This window comes from Pongo abelii, chromosome 13 (assembly GCF_028885655.2).
Source record: "Pongo abelii isolate AG06213 chromosome 13, NHGRI_mPonAbe1-v2.0_pri, whole genome shotgun sequence".
Lineage (NCBI taxonomy): Eukaryota > Metazoa > Chordata > Mammalia > Primates > Hominidae > Pongo > Pongo abelii.
Window position 1 is genome coordinate 107,777,854 of NC_071998.2, and position 23,981 is coordinate 107,801,834.

Below are 23,981 nucleotides of genomic sequence, written 5' to 3' on the forward strand. Positions count from 1 at the left end.
AATCCTTTGTTTTTCTATGTAGCCTTTCCTGACAGCCTCCTTAGCCATCATCCCTTTACTTTTCACATTATCCTGAATGTATCTGTTTACTTGTTAATCTCGTCTGTATGGGGCCCATAAGGTCCAGGACTTTATTAATGGAAATTTCTCCATCCCCAGGACTCAGAACAGTGTTTCACATAGGTTAGGTGCTTAGAAAATATTTCTAAAGGTATATGTAGCGATCTGGATCAACAGGATTTGATGTGTCAATACCTGCAGCAACCACAATGATTCACCATGCGGAAATCCAATGGCAGGGGGCTTAACTAATCAAGAGCCCTAGTCTGAGTACTCTGAATTTTAACCCTGCATCTGCACTGAGGCCACACTTCTTACAGGCTGTTCCTAGCCAATGACCGGGCATAGCAGGGATACTAAGGCAAGCCCATTCTGGGAGATACAGGAATCCTCCTCAGAAGGCAGACTGTCTTGAGGATTCCCTTAGGCTGGGCAGCAGCCTGGGATGCTTCTGCACAGCCTTCCTTCCCACTCTCCTTCACTCAGGGTCAGACTCCCCCCAACCTGATGGCTCCCACCCAGCCTTCACAGCAAACTCCCATCTTCTCTCACATAGGCCTTTCCCTTAATACAATCCTTTGATGTTTTATCCCATCTCAGCATCTGCCTCTCAGAGGATCCAAGCTAACACACTATCCTCAATGTACATATGAAGGAACCAAGGCTGAGAGAGGTCATGTGACTTGTGAACAATTGATAAGACTGAGGTTCAGTTGAGTGCTGGTAAACGTTTAACAACTTGGCTCTCTGTGGGAAGATGGGAAAAGTGCCGATTCATAGCACTGGCTGATTTCCAACATATAAATACTTCCACCCTGGCCAATTTCACACTACCACTGTGATTTCACTGAACGTGGACTTGGGAAGATATGTGTGCAGTTGTCCTCAGGAGCCAGACAAGCTGGCTGTAGTGCATCTCTGTGAGGCGGCAAGTCTAGGCTTCGGTCTCTCTGGGTGGCACCCTTGACAGCCCTCCCCAGGTCTTCCCCACTGAGTGCTCTTCTCAGTTGGCGGAGAGGGGTGCCGACAGCCTATTCTGGGAAGTCTCTGTCCAGTCAGCGGGCTGGAAACCTTGTGGACATGAGGCTTCTCCCTGGGTTCAGGGGGTGGATAGGGGCTCTCATGTCCCTAAAAATGTAGGCTCTGCCAGATGGGGAATAGTCACAGGAGGCTTGTGACATCAAAATGGCCTTGGAGGACCCTTCTGGCTGTAGCATGGAAGACGGATTGAAGGAGTGAAGGCAGAAGACAGCAAGACCAGTAAGAGATGCTTTAAATAAGAGACATAAAGTAGTGGTGTGGGAACTATTTCACGAAGAAGATGAAGGAAGGAGGGTTGGCAGGCAGAAGGCAGAACAGATTATACTACTAGTTATTGAATAACTGCTAGTTATTGAAACTGTACTGCCTGCCAGGCTGTATGCTGGGCACCTTCTCATTTTACACCCCTCTCCCAAATGTCAAGGTAAGAATTATTATCCCTGCATCCCAGATATGAAAACCAAGCTTCAGAGAGACTGTGCCTTTAATAATAACCATAATGAAACAGGTAGCAAAAATAGTAGCTAACATTCACTGAGCCTCTACTGTATACATGAATATTATTATCACCTTACTGTAAAGATGCGATTAAACAGCTAACAAATGGTGGAGCTGAAACTATAATTCAGGTACTTAGTCTCTCGGTAAAGGCATAAGTATTCGGCTCTAGATGTCATTAATAATTCAGATGAAGTCCCCAAATGTGGGATACACTCTCATTTCTCCTTCTCACCAGGATATTAGAAAATGTATAATGCAAAAAAAATTAAGAAATGATTCTGAGATCCATTTAGCAGATAGAAAACCTTCCTATTGGGACAAGGATGCTTTGCATTTCAGTTCAATACTGTACTAGTGGACTAGCCTATAGTGAGCTCATCACATGGAAAGAGTTTTGGATATTTTTTTAAATTTTTTAATTTTAATTTTTATCTTTTTTTAGGAGATGTTAAGTAGATGAAAGACCAAGAAAAGCAAGGGAGAAAATTCAATATATTTGAGAACAAAGGCAGCCATTAACCTTTCCATCTTCAGAACTTGAATCTGTAGCCAAATCTCAGCAGACAGAGCTACACAATGCCAGATAAATCTTCTTGCTGAATGAGAGACCCATCCTACCAGCATAAACAACATTTGAACACTGTAGCCCCCAGCCTTACCAGCCAGCCCTCCATTCTCTACACACAGAGTCTTTGTTGGGACACTCCAGGCCAGTTATTTCACCATCCTGAGTCTGGTCCTTCTCTGAGGCCCAGGGACAAATATTCAGTTCAGGTTTGAATTGAGGAAAGATACTACTACCTTGATGGGGGATCAGGACCACAGGACCAAATTGAACCAGGCAAGACTGAAGGGGCCAAGGGATAGAGGATCCCCCTCCCAAAGGAGCCAAGTGGAAGGCAACAATTGAGTGGCCTGTTAAAGAAGAAAGAAGCTTAGGACAGGGAGAATGCTACTTTCTAGTATCCTTTAGGCAAGGTGAGGCCTTTTTCTACTCTGACACTTTTTTTTTTTAAACCAACCCTGAAAGAAAAATGATAGGATTAAGGTTGGTCCAGGGAACAGTAGGTAGGGAAGCAGATGAGAGGTTCAGAGCTCTGGAGTGTGAGCAAGATACTCTTCTTCTAGGCACCTGAGTTATCTTCTTTCTAAACCAGGGCTAAATGTCCCTTTCCATGTTTCCTGAGTAGTCAGGGAAGCAACAAACCAAAGTCATTAGGAATTAGAACTAAGAATCAGACGGGCCTGGTTTGCATGCCAATGGTGTCACTGGCTAGCCGTGCAACCCATGGCAAGCCACTGCAAGTCTCCAGAGCTTTGGTTTGCTTGTGTGTGAAAATTACAAATATAGTGCCGGCCTAACAGAAGCATGGTGAACATCTGATGATGTAATATGTGCAAAGTGCTTAACGTAGTTCCTGGCACAATATTAAGTACTTCATAAATGTTTGCTGTTATGATCATCAATCAAAACACAGCAGTAATAAATTAAGGCATGTTATTAGACCTTAGCTTTCCTACCAATAAAGAACTAGACAATCTCAAGTGTTCCTTCCAGCTCTGCTGTTTATCTGAAAATTCACAACAGACATTCTGTGATACAGAAAAGAAATGTGTGCTCCAGACCATGTGAACTGGAGAAGAGAATTTGGTTCTCTTCAGCTTCAATTCACATTTGGGTTCATGAGTTTTGCTGCCTTCCTTCTTTTCTCTACATATTGACACCTAGAAAAACTCAAGATGCCAGAGATCCCTGACACCTGGCTCACATGGTAGGCTGAATGATGATGGAGCTGAGAGCTGAACCGCCCAAGGACAGAGGGCCTCAGCAGGAACTTTGGGAATCAGCATATTGATACCCAAGTGGAGACCTCTTTCCAGACCCAGAAACTGGAGCACGCAAGGCCTTGGGGAAATAACCAGCAAGTTCACAGCCCAAGGTTTCTCTGACTGGTTGGAGAGTCTAATGTATTCCGTCATGCCGTCTAATTCAGAGTCTCCTTGCTTTGACTGTCTGTCTCCTGCTTCTGTTGCCTCCTGCTCAAGATGTGAAAAGTCATTGGAGATGCTTATTACCATGGGGTGGAAAAGTCAGGGGGCTTTGAAGCAGATTACTCAGTTCGAATCTGGGCTCCCTAACTTTGCTGTCTTGAGCAGGTGGTTTCATGTTTCTAGCCTTGCTTTCTTTATCTGAAGCATGAAGCTGATAATTTCTACTTTCCAAAGTTGTTTTATGAGCTTTAACTGAGATAACTGATATACAGTGCCCAGCACAGTTCATGTAGTGGGTTTTCAATTAATGTTCATTCTGCCCCTTCTTTCCTTATCTATATAAAAATAACCAAATCCTATATATTTACTTAACCCTTTATCTATTATTGTATAAGTTTTAAATTTTATATCTCTATCACCTATTGTTCTACAGGTTTTAACATGAGGGCTTTTAGTCTCATTTCTTTTTTTTTTTTTTTTTTGAGACAGAGTCTCACTCGGTCGCCCCAGCTCCAGGCTGGAGTGCAGTGGCATTATCTCGGCTCACTGCAAGCTCCGCCTCCCAGGTTCATGCCTTTCTCCTGCCTCAGCCTCTCGAGTAGCTGGGACTACAGGCGCCCGCCACCATGCCCGGCTAATTTTTTTGTATTTTTAGTACAGATGGGGTTTCACCGTGTTAGCCAGGATGGTCTTGATCTCCTGACCTCGTGATCCACCCGTCTCGGCCTCCCAAAGTGCTGGGATTACAGGCGTGAGCCACCGCACCCGGCTGAGTCTCTTATTTCTATATCCCAGCACCCTGCATTGATCTGGGCCAGGATGGTTGCTTGAGAAAGTTTGCTGATCTGAATCTGTTTCACTCAAAATCCTGTGATTCCGAGTAAGTTTTATTTGTTTAGTTACATAATAAGCAACCTTTGCTGAATCCTGTACCATCCTGACCTGTCCTGTCTTTTCTGGCAGAACAAGCTCTGTTAGGATCACTCACATGTTCTCCTTTTCTTTATTTTTTAAAAAGGTATATTTTTAAAAGGAAGAAGGAGATACATCCTGAGAGTTTTGGTAATTGTTTCTTTGCAACATTTGCTGCCTAGAGAAAGTCAGATATGAACAGTAAGACACTCACAGGTCAGGATTAAATGAGATGGGGAAGATTGGAGCTGATCTCCCTGGAGATGAAATGGAAGCTGCAAGGACTCAGATATGATTCGGTGCCACTGCCCCAGATGAGACTGAGGCACAACTCCTGGCCCCACGCTGGTGGCTTCCTCTCCCTGGGGCACCATCAGCTCCTACTGTAGCCATCAAGTCTATGTGGTTTCCCCAAGGCAGCCACCTGAAATCAGCTTGTTCTTTGCTATCATGACCGAGGCAGAGAGCGGAAAGAGACCAAGCTGAGCACTTGATCTGGACTCTAGCCCTCCTTCCCTGGGTCTTCCCACTTTTCTTCTATTCTGTCTCTTTTTCCATCTTTCACAACCCTTTTTCTCTTCTCTTTCCCCATTTCTGGCCTCTCCCTCTTTTCTCTTTTAGAAACATTTACCGAATTACAAGTGCTTTTGATCCATATGGAGTTATGTCCATACGGTTAGTGTGAGTATTTGGTGTGTCCTGTGCGGTGGGTGCTACGTGAGTGGATGCCATCTACTGTGTCTGTGTGTCTGTTTGTGCTGGGCGGATCCATGTGGCACACGGTATGTATATCTTCACAGTATGCCTGTGGGAAGGTGGCTATCTTTACGCATCTGTGTGCCTGTGCTGTTTATCTGATACGCCTCTTGAGACATCTGTCATGTGTTGAGTACAAGCTGTGTGTTGTCTGTGCATGGCATGCTATCCCCATGGTGTGTGACTTTGTATGTGTTGTGGATCTACTGTATGTGTCTGTGTGCTTCCCGTGTGTGTGACCGTGCCTCTTTGTTATCTGCCTTTCGTTGACTGCACACAGCTTGAATGTCCCTGTTGGGTGATGTGCTTACATGTATGTTTATATGTGTTGGTGTCTGTGTGTTGCTTTTGTTTTTGTTTAGCTGGCTGAGATGACTGCATTGTGTATACCTGTATGGGATGGATTGCATTCATTTGTGAGTCTGCACCCTATATGATTTCTCTAAATCCCCTGGCTGCATGCTGTGTCTGTGCGGGGTATGTTGCATTTGTTGTTTATAGGTACAACTGCATATTCTGTGTGTTTCCCTGTGTCTCTCCCTCTGTGAAATGTGTCTGTGTGTTTTCCCTGCCAGCTCCTCCTCCCCTTCAGGTGCCCCAGCCTCTCTCCCTGCCTTCTCCTCCCCAGGCTGTGACCACTCTCAGCTGACACCTCTGCTGCTCTGGCAACCCAAGAACAGCCTGGAGAAAGGTCAGCTGGCGGCCTTTCCCGGGGCCTGCCTGGATCCTTGGACCCCAGTGTTGCGTGGTGTGGGAGCGCCCTCTGTTGGCTATATGGGCCATGAACACCACTGGAAACAGACTTCCTCTTTCCCTTGCTGCTCACCCCCGAGACTTCCAGCCTTCTTAGTAAGGGACTTTAGGAGAGGAATGGGTAGGGTCCCCTATAATTTGCCATTGAAAGCGCGATGTTTTGGAGAATGAAAGAGGGTGTGAATAAGTGCACTGAGATACTGCGTATTCGGCAGATGCGTCTTAAGCAGATGGTGAGGAAGGCTTCCCTGACCACCTACTTGGGTCTCAGCCCCATGGGCATTAGCCAACAAAATGTGTGTTAGCCCTCACTGAAAGGGTCAGCTATTCCCAATTTATGTTTAAGGAAATCAGAATCTCAAATCTATGCTTACCCAATGACTTCATGCTTTCCCTTGGGAATAATTTCCCAAGACCCCAATTTCCCCTTTGCAACAGGGACCCAAGGTGGAGACCCAAGGGTTCCAGTTCCAGAAAGAGGGAGGACTGAAATGTTTCTAGGGGATTTAACAGAAAGAGGTCAAAGGCACTCTTGTGAGAAGAAAGGGAATAGTTATAGAGGTACCCAGGACTTTTAATGCCCCAGGTGTGTGACTCGGACAGCCTCAACAGGAAGAGAAAGGTGCTGTATGCACACATGTGGGTACATGCACACACACACACACACACACACATATACACACATACACATCAGGAGGCAGAACATCCAACAGCCTGCATGGCTAATATCCTGGGGTTTGAGAATATACACACTTACTATTTCTTGCGTTATAGAAGAAACACAACCAAAGGCACCATTTTATGCAAGAACATGAGTTTTCATTGCATTCCTTGTGCTGGTGATTAAAGAAGAGGCTCTGATAAGCAATGGCTATTCTTTAACTCAGGATGACAGCTCCAGGTGAACCAAAGGACCACTTGGCCCAATTGGTCGAAAGTGTGTTCTTCAGAACATTACCTCCCATGAGACATTAATAGTTATTTCAAGGTGTGGCCAAATAAATTTGAAAAATACAGGATTAAATAAAGTTAAACAGATTTTTTTCTCATGGGATATCTCAGAGCCTTTAATATGATAATGTCTTATGAATTTCTAAGAAAGGAGGAGACTGCACTCAGCATTTCACAAAAGATATGAATAATGGATTTTTTTTCCAGAATGTTATGGGAGAAAATTCTAAATTTACACATGGGCAAAGCAAGACCCCAAGTAGCATAATTCAGTTATTATTAAATAACCATTTACTACAAGAATCATGTTTTTTGTTTGTTTGCTTTTGCGTGTTTGTTTTAGTTAATCTCTTTGGATCTTGTACTAACCTACATAGGTAGGTACTATGTTATCATGTTAAATGACAGATGAGAAGAGAGATTCAGAGAAGTGAAGTGGTTTGTCCCAAGTTATGGCATTGGTCAGTGACAGCAACACTCAAAACCAGGCACCTCTCTATAAACCATATACAACTTCCACTTTGCCAACTCCTGTGAGTATGATTTTATAGAAAGTATAAAATGTGGCAGTTGTCCCCAAAGCCATACACTGTACTTAGAATTGTTTTTAAAATCATATAAAAAAGAGAAACATGGTACTAAAAAATGTGGACAAGAAGTGGCATCGTACATCCAAGGTAAGAGGACTGAGTGAGACCTGAGAGAATCAGGGAAAACTTCCCAGGGGAAGTGAATTTTAGCTATGCTTTGAAGGATAGAGGAAGCTTAGTTAGATCAAAGGTCAGCAACTTTTAAATGTGAAGTAGCTGGTAGTAAATATTTTCTGCCTTGTGAGCCACACAGTCTCTGTTGCAAGTGCTTGACATTGCCATGTAGTGTGAAAGCAGCCATAGATAATATGTAAATAAAAGGACATGGCTGTGTTCCAATAAAACTTTATCTACAAAACAGCCAGCCAGCCCATGGGTCCTAACTTGCCAAGCCTTAAGTAAGAAGGAAAAAGGTAGGAAAATGAGGCCTTTTTCAGCTACAAGAATCACTTTTTAAAAGATAGTGAGCAGTATACTCAAAGGCCAGTGCCAGGCCCCGGACCTGCTCATAACTGTTCCCTTTCTGTCTCCCACTCCACCCAACCCCACTTCAATTGTGTTCTAAGCCCTGAGGGTGAGCTTATTGCAGCTATGCAAAGAGAAAGCTGCCTGCATTTGAGATAAGCTGAATAAACAGCTCACTGATCCCAGTGGAAGGTGCTTGTGAACATGTGCCTGGATTTAGTCTGTTGGGAAGGCAGAGAAAGACAACAAATCTAGTTTCCTCTTGAAAAAGAGATTGGCCTTTTCTCCTTTCAATAAGTCAAGGCCAATGCTAAAATGCTTGCCCGTTTCTACTGACTGGGTGTGGACCACCTCCCCCTTTGCAGGTAGCAAAGCCAATGTGCAGAAGTCCCAGTTTCATCAGATGTATCAGGGCAACATCTCTGCTATTTTATCTGTAGCACAGACCCCATGATGTTATTCCTTTGCACATTAAACTTCAGTAACCCTCCAACTGGTATGGGCTCAAAATCAAGTGCAGCAGCCTGGCATTCAATGAAAGACAATGTACAGCAGATTTCAAGTTAAGACTCCATCCTTATTCCCTTCAGCATCTACACCAACTAACCTACATTTGTCTTGGTGTCTCTTGTCCTTGTGCATGATTCACAAGCTACAACCTTCAGACTTTTGTACTTGCAATTAGAACACCCTTCTTTCTTCGTTTCATTCAAGTCCTACCTTGTCCTTCAAGGCTCTACTTTTAATTCCTTCTGCTTGGTGATGACACCTGTATTTACCTGTAAATTACCACAACCCAGATATTGCAGTATCACTTTTATTGGCTTGCCTCTTTTTTTCAAAGTAAAATTAAGTTTTTAATAATTATAAAAATACAAACTTACTGATTAAAAAACTCAAGTGTTCTGGAATGTATAATTAAAAAAAAAAAAAAGAAAAATTCAGAAGGATGGTAAGGTCCAAAAAGATGAACAAAGGTAATACGGCACAGTCTTTCAGGGAATGCAACTGCTTTGGTGTGGCTGAGTACAGGATCCCTACAGAGGAGTGATGAGAAGTGAGGCTGGGGAGATGGCAGGATCCAGACCACCTTAAATTCTCTAGCTTCCATTGAGTCTTAATTTACAGATCATTAGAGAAAAAGCACATCTTTACTAAGCATCTAGGTTGACACATAGTCGGCAATCAATGTATCTTTGTTATATTAATATAAGGTCTTGGGGTCCTAGGCTAAGAAAGCACTCCAAGTGGATTTCCTAACATTGTTCATATAGAAAAGGCACTGGGTCTGCAGTAGAAAGTTCAGGGGGTGCTGACTACTGCAGATAGTCCCAAAAGCAAATTCCTTAATCATTTTCCCCTCAAAATATTGACTGTCTGCCTCTCCCTCTATATTGGACTGTACACTAAAGCTAGGCAGGAGAATGTGAACAGATTCATTTCATAGTGAGCTGATGAGGGAAATGAGAATACATGCTGGGGAGTTATCCAGCTAAAGGGCAACTCTCTGGCAATGTGATAGAAGGAGAAAAGCTCAGGGCACTGGTGATGGGGAGAGGAAGAGGGAGGAGGAAGCTCATGAGTGGCCCCTTTGTCCCAATATTGACCTTCCCAACCTGGGAAGCATTTTACAGAGTAGCAGAATTATAAGTTTCAATGAACCCAAAAGGTTATTGAGTGCCCCTCTATTTGCATTTGGGTGCCATTTGGCCTCACTTTGAACTCTCCTTTTTACAGGGAACTCATCCTATATCCAGGAGGCCTGTATGGAGCAGTGGCCAGATGCAGCTGTGGACAATGAAAAGAGGAAGGAGGACCGACCAGTCCCCTAAGAAGCAGTTACTAATATGTCAGGCACTGACTAGGCATACGACCTGGTGTTTCACATGTCTCTCATGACAACCTTGTGAATGGGGATTAATATCCCTATTATACATGCAAGAAAACTGGGGCTCAGGGATATTGAGTCATTTGACCTAATTACAAATCTGGTAAGCAGTAGCTGGAATTCAAACTCAGGATGTTCTACCACCCAGGCCCATGGTATTTTAGCCAAAACAAAGAGCTTCCCATCAAACCAAGAAAAGGCAAGATGATTTAGGTGGCCCCCATGGGAGGCCAGGGTAGGAGGGGATGATCCTACAGGCTGGCACTGCCACAGGCAGAGCATGAGAGGATGCTAGGCCGGGACAGGAATGCAGGAAGTGCTTCAGGACAGGATTACAGCACACTGGCAAGAACAGCCCTGCCGGCTCATGTGTTGTTGGTACTCTGTGTGCCTGTGCCTGTGCCTGCCCCACAGTGAACGTTTTGGGCATTCTCCCCTTCTTACCCCCTTCCCAAATCTCAAACAAAAGAGGGAAAGAGAACAGCTCAGGGTGTACAGAAGTGTCCTGGCTTGATCCCATAATCACACAAAGCAAGCCCCACCTTGGATCTTTTACCATCTCTCCTTTGAAAACCATCAGAAAGCTCATCCCACCCTTCCCTTGCTTATAAAGCACTTTTATCCTTTCAACAATCATCATCTCTTCCCTGGCCAGGCACTAGGGATACCAAAAACAACACCAACAATAATAGTAAACATTTACAGGGTTCTTCCTGTGTGCCAGGAGCTCTGCTAAGGACTTTATGTGCATTTTCTTACTTAATCCTAACAACAACCTTGTGAGATAGATGCTGTGGTTATTTCCATTTTACAGATGAGGAAACTGAGGTTCAGACTAATTCATCCAAAGTCACACACAGTTGGTGATGGGGCTAGGATTTGAAATCAGAATCCAAGTGCAGAACTACAATGACTTTCAAAGAACTAACTCAGAGTCCAGTAAAATGGGAAGACACAAGAATATATGTTATAGGCCAGGCGCGGTGGCTCATGCCTGTAACCTCAGCATTTTGGGTAGCCAAGTGACTGAATTGCTTAAGCTCAAGAGTTGCAGACCAGCCTGGGAAACATGGAAAAACCCCATCTCTATAAAACAAAATACAAAAATTAGCTGGGTGTGGTGGCTTGTGCCTGTTGTCCCAGCTATGCTGGGGGGCTGAGGCAGGAGGATCACTTGAGCCCGGGAGGTCAAGGCCGCAGTGAGCCGAGATCATGCCACCACACTCCAGCATGGGCAACAGAATGAGACCCTGTCTCAAAAAAAAAAAAAAAAAAAAGAAAGAAAGAAAGAAAAGAAAAAAGAAAAAGAATGTATGTTATGATCCAGTGTGATGAGCACTGGGTCTATGAAAACAGTGTCTGAGTTGAGTTGAAGAGAACAAAAAAAGGGAGAACTAATCCTGTGAAAAGTACTTAGTTTATGCCAAGTGCTGAACAAGTGATGTTAGTTATCTCATCTAATTTTTCCCTTGACCCTGTGGAGAAGGGATTGATGGTCCCTATTTTACAGATGAGCAACTTGAAGCTAGAAGGGATAGAATCATTGATTTAAATTATCATTTCAATAATTAGGGGCTTGTAGGTGAATCTCTTCTGATAGTCTCAGGTTGAGGTAGAAGGGCATTTCAGCAGAGGGATTTCAACTTGCAGTGACCAGAGATAAGGGTGGGCAGGGTAGACCCAGGGGATGGGAAAGGAGATCATCGGGGGATGCAAGAAGGGGTAAGATTTTGGAGAATGTTATAAACCACACTAAGAAACGGGAACCTTATTCTGAAGGCAAAAGATAATTATGATGGGCTTTAGGATCCTTTCTCTGACTACAGGGTGGAAAGTGAACCAGAGAGGTAATAGCAGAAGAATGAATGGAGACAGGGAGACTAGTTAAGAAAACATTTACAATAATCCAGAAGAGCAATGATGAGGACAGAGGCTCAGGCTAAGGGGCAGTGAGCCCAAAGACGACAGGACAAGTGTCAGAGATACTGTGTTGAATTCCATTTGATTGACTGAAAAATTGAGTCTCAGGAAACTAAGTCCCCATCATTGTTAAAACTAGGACCCAAACTCTGTTTTTCTGATTCTGAGGATCCTCTCTGGAACTACTCACGTCCTTTTTTCTAGAATTCTCTCTCTCACTCCAGTAACAATGTGAATATCTACCATGGGCTACACATCCTGACAAATGTTCTAAGAACATTTTTAATTCTTATAATAATCACTAGATATTATGAGAATTATAATCCTCATTTTGAAATTATGAAATCAGAATTCCAGAAATGCAAAAAAAAAAAAAAATGTGTCTACGACCATGTAAATAGGAAGTAGCAGAGTCAGGATTTGAACCCAGGCCATCTGGCTCCAACGTGTGTGTGTATGTGTGTGTGTGTGTGTGTGTGTGTGTGTTTCTACTGTACAGTACCAATCCCTGAAACACCATTGCTTTTCCCCCAAACTCTACCTGTCTGACTCCACTTTATTTTAAAAAGCTGCATTTTTCAAATGGAAAAAAAAATACCAACTGAGGAAACCTAATATGTAATACATTCTTGGATAAAGTTATTATTGTCCACAGAATTACAGAAGGTTCTGAGCAGCAGAAAAATAGCCTGGAAATTTCATGCTTTAAAAACTTCCAAAATTTTTGTATTATTATTTACTTATTTTCTTAGGAAGTAAATTCCACACTTGGAGGAAGAGGGGTGGGCAAGAAGTGTCCACATTCACAGGTATTTGTTCTCAATCACCTGTGATTCTCAAAATAGTGGAGTCAAAAGGAAAAAAAAAAGGTAAGGCACCTGGAAAAACCACAGCCTCCAAGTATTGATTTGCTATTGTGGGATGACTACACCCACTAACTCATTTAGGTGTCTCAACATTTGTAGGAGGGTGGTACTTATATCTCTATTTTACAAATGGGGCAACCGATGCCTGGAAAGGTGAAGTGACTTGCCCAGTGTCATCCAGATGAAAATGCAGGAAGATACGATTCAAACACAGGATCTGTCTGGAAGATGTGATTCAAACACAGGATCTGTCTGTCATAAAGTGTTTTCTGTTTCTGCTGCAATCTACCACAACCTCCTTGATGGTTAGCCTAGCTCATCTCTTGCTTTCTCATGACCGATGTTACGAGAAGGTAACGGATACAACCATTATCAGGGTATAATGTGAGAAGCAGAGCAAACACCACCCCTCCGAAGCCTACAACATTTTCTCTTACCATCTTGCTGTCAGAAATTCCACGGTTAGAAAGTCATCTTTATGAAAGAGTGAGAGGAACATTATACTTAGTGTCTGGCCCTAAGGGCTAACCCTTGCTCCAGCCAGGCGCAATGCTACATGCCTGTAGACCCAGCTGCTTGAGAGGCTGAGGTGGGAGAATCACTTAAGCCCAGGAATCTGAGACCAGACTGGGCAATATAGTGAGACCCCATCTCAAAGTAAATAAATAAATACATAAAATAAAATAATCCCGGCTCTGCTATGCCATAGGTGTGGGACTATGGGCAAACAATTCCCCTTCACTGGCCCTAAGTCACACCGAAGTCACATTATCTTTTTTTTTTTTTTTTTTTGAAGAGTCTTGCTCTGTCACCCAGGCTGCAGTGCAGTGGCGTGATTTCTGCTCACTGCAACCTCCACCTCCTGGATTCAAGCAATTCTCCTGCCTCAGCCTCCTGAGTAGCTGGGATTACAGGCACGTGCCAACACGCCTGGCTAATTTTTGTATTTTTAGTAGAGACGGGGTTTCACCATGTTGATCAGGTTGGTCTCAAACTCCTGACTTCGTGATCCACCCACCTTGGCCTCCCAAAGTGCAGGGATTACAGGCGTGAGCCACCGCATCCGGCCAGTCACATTATCTTTAAAGTAAGAAAGTTAGAAGATAACTAGAGGCCCTTCGTTGTTTCACATTTTAGGAAGTTAGCAGCTCAGGGGAAATACACTGGATTAGTTCTCAGAGCAAAGGTGAACATATACAGAGCAGAAGAGGCAGAGGTATGGGGCAGGGGAGAGGAAACAGGAAGACTTGAAATAAGGAGTAGGTCTCTAATAGAGGGGAAAGAGGTAGCCCAAGGTGACAGCTCTGCCCCCTTGTCCACAACCTTGTTGACAAGATTCATCCCACATCAAGGACCCATGGCCCTGGGAGAACATTGATCAGGGGTTATTAGAATCTGGGGTGAGAAAAGGGGAGCAGAAGACAGCCAGTGAAAAATCTTCCAGTTACTCTGAATACCCTGTGACACCAGGCTGTGTTCTAAACCTGTGCTTTGCTGCAGGGCTGCTGAGCTGGTGGCAAGGGATGGCCAGCCATAATTGCAGAACCAGCCTAGTCTTCCCGCTCTCTTTTTCTGGCTGCCATTTTCACATGAAAACCATAAAAGATCCCAGAAATGGGAGGTGCACTTAATGGGTTTTTTTGGCACCAAGAAATTAATCTTTTTTAAACCAAAGGGAATTTTTTTTTCTTTCCTAAAGATCTTTGGCAAACAGAAGCTAAATTGCTTCCAGACCTCATGAAAGGTATTTTGTGCAAACGAGGTGTGATTTACACTTCCTTTAATTAGTCTGAACCCTGGAAAAAGAGAGAAATAATAGAAAACAAGAGCTATGTAGAAAACAAGTCCAAACAGCCCTAAAATAACAGTTTTGTGAAAGCATCAGTTGAGGGTGTTAGAAGGAGACCAACAAAAAAAAAAAATCCTTCTAATTCTGGGAGTGGAGCAATTACAAGTGAATTGAAGTTTTGTTGGACTCTTTTCCCTGGGGATGGGGGTGGGGAGAAAGTTTGGCAGAAATGAGCCTTAGTGTTCTCAGAGTGAGTTTCAAGTTCTGGTTGACCTTCCTTCCGTTAAGCTTCAGTCTTTTCTGAGGGCATTTGGGGTCTAGGAAGCCAGAGAGTCAGGGAAATAAAAAGACAGTGCTGCTTGCAATCATGGATATTTTACCATCAAGCTTTTCTCAGCTGTATGGCAACATGGCATTTTGGAAGGGGAATGGCCTCTGGAATCACAGACCTGGGTTCAAATTTTGGCTCTGCCATTTACCACCACCATGACCTGGAAACTCACATCTCCAATCAGTTGACCACTATGTTACTTCTTTAAGGCTTCTTTCCCTGGTTACCTGGTGCCCCAGTTCCCGTAGTCGTTCTATCATGTTGCTCCTGCATAGTCCTCAGTTTCAAGCCCACTTCTCCTTTTGGTCAGTTGGCTTTATCAAGATAATATATAGACATGCATTGTTTCACGTTTAACCCGACAACCCCCCAAATTCTATTGCCCGGACAGATATTCTTCCTTAGTTCTGGTCCTCATATCCAATTGTCTTGCCACTTTGCACTGACATATTGCATGATCTGAGCCAATCTTGCCTCATCTCTATGCAAAATGGGAAAGTTGGGTGAGATGGTCTCTGAGCATATCCTTGTTCTGACCCTTTGTGGCAACTCCACTGTGATCATTTTTCTTCATTCACTCATCTCTTCTTAATTAGTTCACTTATAGTCTACCACAATCTCTGGACCCATCCACAGCCTAGGTCCAAGAGCGCTTGTAGGAGTTTAAGTTTATTCAGACAATACTGGACACAGCAAGAACGGCTGCAGGGGTGAATCTTATCTTTAACTTTAACTAATCCCATACTTTCTGACTATTCTTTTCCCAGGGAGGTGGAAGAGGAGAAAAAGAAACAAAAAACTACCTTTTGGGCAAAAGGAATGGAATGGCCAAGGCTACATTATATACAAGCCAAAAGAACGATTTCCATTGACCTTGAGGAATGTGTAAGGGCAAAGTCATAAGCCCAGTTTAATTGATAATTTCACTGTCCATATGTGAAGAAAGAGCAATGAACCACAAGACTTGGGCCCAAGGCCCAGCTCTGCCTCTAACATGCTGCGGGACCTAGGATCAGTCCTTTCCTGTCTCCAGGACTCAATTTTCTTGCTATACAATGAAGGGATTGTATGGAGTGATTTACATGGACTAGCAGCTCTAAGGTTTGTAAGACTGTATTATAAACTATGAAGAGAATGAGGGAAGGGTCCAAGGATTCTCCTTTGCAGCTTTCCTAGAAAACCATGCATCTTCCCCATGAAAGGAAGAATAAAAATAATGATGGTCAAATTTATTGAATGTCTATTACGTGCCACATACTAATGTCCATAGTTAAGAGTCAAACTAAGACCCAAAACCAAAAGAAAGTATTGTACCCAAGGCCACATAACTAGTAAGTGATGTAACTGAGACTTCAGATCTCAAACTAACTCCAAGCCTGTGCTGAACACCGTTCTCTTCATCTACCCAGCCACTTTTTGTTGTTATTGTACCTTTGTTTGTTTATTCTTCCATTCACTCATGCTACCAATGTTCCCTAAGTACTTTCTCTGTGCACGAAACTGTGTAAACACCAGTAAGCATGAGAAAAGATCTATCAGGAAGTTCACAGTTTAGCAAAAGAAACAAGAAACCGTGATCAGGAGGTTTAGAAAAGTTATCTTTCTTTCCAAAGCACCATTCTGATTGTTTATGATCCTCAAAAGGCTTCACAGGTTCCCCTTTGCCTACAGGATAAAGTCCAAGTAGCTTAGCCTGTTTTCTAATCCCTCTGAGATCTGGTCCCTGTCTTGTCTCCTCTCAACGTCATTCATTCAACATTTGTTAAGTGCTAACTATGTGCCAGACACTGTACCAGAGTCTTGGAATGCAATGCTGAGTGGCACAGACTTAGGCCCTGCTCTCCTGGAGCTTGCAGATATTAATCAAATTATCACACTGATACAGAATTAGGCAATCCTTTAAACTTTCAGTGGTCCAGCCCCACTTGATTCAGGGTCCTTCCTTCCGGCAGAGGCTCCCAGCCCAGGAAGTACATAGTCATGCAGTTCTCCTTGGACCCTTTAGATAACCAGTTGATCTTTAACAAAGTGATTTGTCTAATTAATCAACCAGGAACATCTGCTTCTGAAGAGAGAACATATTTTTGGGTCCCATGAATAAATGTTTATTTTATTTTAAAATAGTTTTTCAACAACAGGTTAAAATTACTGGCTACACACTACTATGGAATGCCATGATCTCCCTCCAGAGGAGTCTCTGCTTAAAGTTAATTGCTTGTTACTTATGTTCCCAATTTAATCCTAAATTTCAAGAGGGCAGAGTTTTTGCCTGTTCTTGCTCATCATCGAATACCCAGCACTTTGCCCAGTGCTAGGCACACTGTTCTGTACATGTGCTGGTTAGGCATCCTTAACTACATAAAACCTTAATTCAAAAGGAGACCGTGGCAGACATAGATCCTTACCTTAAAAAAAAAAAAAAAAAGTTTTCAGAACATGAAACAGAGCCTGAGAGGAAAAGCAACTTTCCAAAAGCCAGAGAGAAAGCTGATAGCTTAATTGAAGTTGGAACCAAAGAGAATCAGAAGTCCTGAGCTCCTGCTATATCACACCCACTCACACACCTTGAGTCTGAAATGGCCAGGCGGACAGGTCCTCAAAGCAAAAAGGTGCATAACTCAAGGCAGACAGTCTCCCATCCCAAGCTTCTGTTGTACATGAATTGACATCAGAGAGTCACTGAGCCGACTCTTTTAGATGTAGAAGAGACCATCTTCATGGGAGAAACTCTCGCCTGCCCCCGAACAAGACCTCTGACTGAGGAACATATTCAATCACTCCCTCTAACCCAAACTCCCCAAAACACTGTTTCCTATTATGTCTCCATAACCAAATTCAACCCACCCGAATCTCAAGATTAGATCTGTGAGCTCACAAAGGCCTAATCACCCAATTAAGAGGAGGAAAATCTGATCCTTTCTAAACAAAGTGAAATGTGAGGTAACCCAGTTGCTGAGATTAAGTCTCACTCAGGAAGAAGCAAAGGAGCTGGGAGAGAATGGGTGGGTCATTCATTAAACGGAATTTTCCAGGAAATTTGAGTGATGTGTCTCTCCAGATCTCAGTGTTCCAGGCCCCAGAACAATGCTGGAGGCAAGGCCCTGGCTTTAGGAGGACCATGGGGGTGAAGACGGCTTTACTCTCCTTGCCCCAAATCCCTAGGTACTCTCCAGGGGCATTCTGATCTCTCACTGGACAAATGGCCTGGTATCAATGATGAACTTTATACTCAGGCCCAAAAAATTCCAAGAGAAAAGTACTTAGAAAGATAAACTATAGGCCACTACCATCATTTCAATAGACTCAGAAAATTCAACATCCATTTCAAATGGAAACAAAACAAAGCCTTTGCAGCAAACTAGAAAGAGAAGATACCTCCTTCCATGTAATAAAGGGCATATACCATAAAAAAATACAACTAGCATTATACTTAATGGTGAAAGACTAAACGTCTAAAATTAGAAAAAAGGCAAAGATGTCTGCTCTTACCACTTCTGTTCATATAGTACTAAAAGTCTTAGGTAGAGCAATTAGACAAGTAATAAATAAATAAACGTCATCCAAATTGGAAAGGAAGAAGTATAATTGTCTCTGTTTGCAGATGACATGATCATACATATAGAACACTTTAGGAAGAACTGAGTTTTCCAACACTGGAGGCATTTTACCAGTGCATGTTCAAGGGCATACTAAAATGTTAAAGAGAAAGCAAGACTAAATGATCTCTTAAGATCCTTCCAACTCTGATACAGAAGAGGTACTCCAAGACAAAGAATGGAGTATGCCAAATAAATGGTAGAGAGAATGAATGAGTGCACTATGTTGAGAAGGAAAAGACTGTGCTGAAAGGGTCAAGAAGCCTTTGTGGAAGAAGCAACACTTGAGTTTTGATGTAGACTATGGTCTATAAGAACAAGCACTGTGCTGGGCATAAGACTGACCTGGTTTTATATTTTATATATATATATATATATATATATATATATACACACACACATACACATATACATATATATATACACACACATACATATATACATATATATATATATATTTTTTTTTTTTTGAGATGGAGTTTCACTCTGTCACCCAGGCTGGAGTGCAGTGGTGTGATCTCAGCTCACTGCAACCTCCACCTCCTGAGTTCAAGTGATTCTCCTGCCTAAGCCCCCTGAGTAGCTCAGATTACATGCGCCCGCCACCATGCCCAGCTAATTTTTGTATTTTCAGTAGAGACAGAGTTTTGCCATGTTGGCCAGGGTGATCTCAAACTCCTGACCTCAGGTGATCCACCTGCCTCTGCTTCCCAAAGTGCTAGGACTACAGGCGTGAGCCACTGCACCCAGCCACAGACCTGGTTATAAAGCCTGACTCTGCCGTACACGCGTATGGGACTTCAAGAAAATCACACATCTCTCTGGGAGCTACTTATTTTATCTGTAAAACAAGGTTCATGAAAATGACTGAGACAATATCTAAAGTCCCTTCCAACACCTACTGTCTCTGGTTCAGGAATTGAAAGACAGTTTGGCGTACCGTTAAGGGCAAGGACTCTGATAGACCTGGATTCAAATCCCAATTCTGCCTTAGACAAGTGATTTATCCTGACAGAGCACCAATTTTCTCCTCTTCGTTATGAGAATAACAACTTCTAGCTTACAGAATTGCTGGAAGAATTTGTGAAAATGTATTTGATGTTCCCAGTAGAGTGTCTGTCATACAGATGTGTGCAGTATGTAAATGGTAGTGATTACTCTGAGGTGTTTGGACTTCGGTTAATTACTTACTGATTTCTAGAATGAGACCTTTATGACTGATACAAAAACAGACACATAAACCAATGGAACAGAACAGAGAACTCAGAAATAAAGGCATACACCCAAGCCATCTGGTCTTCTACAAAGTTGACAAAAGTAAGAAATGAAGAAAGGACTCCTTATTCAGTAAATGGTGCTGGGATAGCTGGCTAGCCACATGCAGAAGAATAAAACTGGGCCCTTACCTTTCACCATATACAAAAATTAACTCGAGATGTATTAAAGATTTAAATTTAAGTCCTCCAACTATAAGAATCCTAGAAGAAAACCTATAAAACAGCATTCTCAATGTCAGCCTTGGGAAAGAATTTATGATTAAGTCCTCAAACGCAGCTGCAACAAAAACAAAACTTGACAGTGGGATCTAATTAACGAGCTTTCCCACAGCAAAAGAAACTATCAATAAACAGACAACCTACAGAATGAAAGAAAATATTCACAAACTATGCATCCAACAGAAGTCTAATATTCAGACTCTGTAAGAAACTTAATAAGCAAAAAACAAATAACCTCAATAAAAAAATGGGCAAAAGACACGAACAGACACTTCTGAAAAGAAGACACACAAGCAGCCAATAAACATGAAAAACTGCTCCACATTACTAGTAATCAGAGAAACAGAAATCAAAACCACAATTGCATGCTATCTCACACTAGTCAGAATGGCTATTATCAACAAGTCAAAAAACAACAGATGCTGGTGAGGCTGTACAGAAAGGGGAACACTTACTCACTGTTGGTGAGAATGTAAATTGGTTAAGCCACTGTGGAAAGTAGTTTGGAGATTTCTCAAAGAACTTAGAATTATCATTCAACCCAGCAATCCCATTACTGGATATATATCCAAAAGAAAATAAATCATTCTACAAAAAAGACATCTATGTTTCTGTGTTCATTGGAGCACCATTCACAATAACAAAGACATGGAATCAACCTAGGTGCCCATCAACAGTGGACTGGATAAAGAAAATGTAGTACATATACACCGCAGAATACTACACAGCCATAAAAAAGAATGAACTCATGTTCTTTGCAGCAACATAGATGCAGCTGGAGGCGATTATCCTAAGCAAATTAACGCAGGAACAGGAAACTAAATATTCGTGTTCTCACTTATAAGTGGGAGCTTAACATTGAGTATCCATGGGCATAAAGATAGCAACAATAGACACTGGGCACTATAGGAAGGGGGAGGGAGGGAGAGATCGGGCTCAAAAACTACCTATTGGGTACTATGCTCACTACCTGGGTGATGGAATCATTCATATCCCAAACCTCAGCATCATGTAGTAGAGCTATGTAATAAACCTGAACATGTACCCCTTGAATCAAAAAATCTAAAATACCAGTTGAAATTCACACACACACACACACACACACACACACACACACACACACAGGTATGTATATATAACAATGAATCTTAATGAGATCTTTATGGACAAAATCCTGACAGTGACTTTGAGTTTAGAGAGGAGCCATGCTCTCAAGTTGAAGATTCTGCTAACTCATCAGCAACTGCTCATCTACAGAGGCCACCAATTCCCAGCTGGAGAAATCTGCTTTCCTAAAATCAACAATTAAAAAGCAACACTGGGCCAAGCGTGGTGGCTCTCGCCTGTAATCCCAACACTTTGGGAGGCTGAGGTGGGCGGATCACCTGAGGTCAGGAGTTTGAGACTAGCCTGGCCAACATGGTGAAACCACATCTCTACTAAAAATACAAAAACTAGCTGGGTGTGGTGGCGCATGCCTGTAATCCCAGCTACTTGGGAGGCTGAGGCAGGAGAATTGCTTGAACCCAGGAGGAGGAGGTTGCGGTGAGCTAAGATCACACCACTGCACTCCAGCCTGGGTGACAGAGCAAGACCCCATCTCAAATTAAAAAAAAAAAAAAAAAAGCAAGACTGTTATAGAAGATCAGATCTCATGAAAGCTTGTGAGAGACCCATTCTTTGATGTGGAGGGTTACCAAGAAGGATCTTGGTATGGACTCAGGGTTGGACAACCTATGGTCACTTCTGCTGGTAGTGAGCCATGTGATTTATTTTAGGCTACCTACACTACCATTCTCAGGTTTTAATTTTCCCATTTATGTAGTAGGGATAATGATATAAGCTTCCAGGACTTGCTGTGATTACTCCAAATCCTTGTAGAGTGACTGGTTGACAGCAAGAACAAGAATCCTTAGTGGTTACATCCCAACTGCACTTCTTACTAGTTATATGTCCTTGGTTAAGTCACTGTCCCCTTCTAAGCTTCTATTTACATATCTGAAAAATGAGTCCAAGGATACACCACATTATAGGACTGTTGTAGGCAACTGGATGAGACTATGTATAAAATAGTTTATAAAGTAGAATACATTACGGAAAGGCAGGAGATGCTCATTTCTATGCCCAGGCCCTTTGAGAGAAGCATTCCAGTATCTCCTTATTATTCTTCCAGTCTTAAAGGGATTGTACTTCCATGTAGAGAAGAGTTTGAAAGCCCCATTTCAATTTCTGCTCTGTGAAAAGGTTACCAGTATTTTTTATTGTCATTTAGAGTGACCTGAGGGGAAATTGGCCAGACTTCTCTCTTAGGTCTACAGTCTTACTACAAAACTGAAACTCCACCCAGAAACCTGAGCCAGCTGGAGAATGAGGTACTGGGCATGAAACATGCCAAAAATATCCACCCGCTGCTTTCCAGGATCCCAAATGACACTGGTCATTGAAAACCCATCCCTCTAACCCAAAGGGAAAAATTCAGCTCTGCTTAAGAAGAACTTAATGCCCAAAAAGGTCCTTCCAAAATTCTGACCTTCTATTGAAAGACATGTTTTTGTTTCACTGTCTCTTGGAAAATACTTTAGCAGCACATTTCAGAGTTATAAAATGGAGCAGATTGACAGACCTGGGAACCGACAGTCTGTTTATTCACTGAGCAGTGACAGTGGGGTCATAGCAAAAGGATGATCATGCCAGGGCTTCTGAAGCAAAGATATCTAAGAACCTGAAGTCTTAATGGGTCCTGGGGTGGGAATTAGGAGGAAACTTACAGAGAAGGTACAATAATTGTAATTGTAATTGTAATAGGCTTTGAAACTATGATGAGTTAAAACTGGAAACCACTTGATTTTGGATATGTTACTTAATCTGTCATAATAGTAGTGTCTTCATCAATAAAATGGGATGATACACTTCCTATTACATAGCTGTAGAATATTATTATGCTGGAACGCTCAAGAAATGGTAGTTTTTTTTTCTCTGACACCTATTCACACTGATTTTTTAAAATTGAAGAATGCCACTTACATACAGATCTTAAGTGCATAGTTCATACCTCAACGTTTTTGAAAAATGGCTGGATTACCCACTTTTATATGGGTAGCTGACCCACATCTTAGCAACACAGATAAGGTAAATAAAGAAAAAGAGGTTATCCCTCTGGGATCTAAGAAATACAGACCTATAAGGAAACTTAGACATGAACTGATCCAAAAAATTTCTCTTTTTCTTTCAGTGTAAATTGAGGTCAAGAATTGACTTGGGGAGGAAGATTTGGAGAAAGGTCATATAATTCTACAGTTACAGAAATAATCCCAATAATTAGCAAATATGTATTCAGTGTTTAATATGTCCAACAAGGATAACTCTCCCCACTAAATTCTTTATCATCAAACATTTCCAGGGGGGTGTGGTCACAGGGAAGCTTCTGGCTGTAGTTCAACACACTGGTTGCATTAAGAAAGGTAGGAGGAATGAAAGAGAGCTGAAAGGAGAAATAGATTGCAATTAAAGATGTATTACTTTTAAAAGTGCCAAGCATATTGGACACACAGTTAACAGATATTCATTAAATAATTGCTGAATGAATGAATGATCATGTAGACAACTTCAAAATGGAGTACAAACATTTATTTTGATGAATCGCTCTCTTGGTCTCTCATGCGCAGTGTTGATATGTATAGTGTCCCTCTCAGAACTAACCTCTCTCCCTTTGGATTGTAAAAGAATTCCAGGAGTTTCTTAATCAAGGTTCCTAATGACTTGTGGAGAGAGAAGGGAGAAATGAAACAGGTCTTCCAAGTTGGCCGTTTTTTCTGTGCCTGTAATTCCTGCCAATGCCACATGATGTCACTATTGAAAACAAGGATTCTGTGTCAAGTCATGGTGGAGGCGAATGGAATAGAAAGGAGCCTTACACAGATTACAGTGGTTCTCCAGTAGAGGGCAATCCCACTCCCTCAGTTACAACAGGCTCAAGCTTAGACTCTCAAGCCTCCAACTCTTTAGTTTTATGTTTCATTCCTCATTCTCAGGTGATGCCTACTGTGGCAAAGTGGCTGTGCATACTGTGGCTTT

The 23,981-nt window shown here is 42.3% G+C and overlaps 1 protein-coding gene and 1 long non-coding RNA gene across 11 annotated transcripts in view; one reads left to right on the top strand and one right to left on the bottom strand.

The window, feature by feature from the left end:
• ASTN2 (astrotactin 2) overlaps positions 1-23,981 on the bottom strand; it is a 997,527-nt gene that overhangs the window by 148,390 nt on the left and 825,156 nt on the right. The window lies entirely within an intron of this gene.
• Positions 976-23,486, top strand: LOC129048002 (uncharacterized). Of its 8 annotated transcripts, XR_008509973.2 has the most exons (8): positions 976-1,525; positions 2,045-2,580; positions 4,250-4,474; positions 4,613-5,181; positions 9,759-10,012; positions 12,582-12,698; positions 15,583-15,916; positions 23,140-23,486. It is a non-coding gene; the product is annotated as an uncharacterized LOC129048002 (long non-coding RNA). The 8 variants fall into 8 exon arrangements; XR_008509971.2 differs by lacking the exon at positions 23,140-23,486 and having other exon boundaries at positions 986-1,525; positions 5,128-5,181; positions 15,583-16,041; XR_008509968.2 differs by lacking the exons at positions 4,613-5,181; positions 23,140-23,486 and having other exon boundaries at positions 993-1,525; positions 15,583-16,041.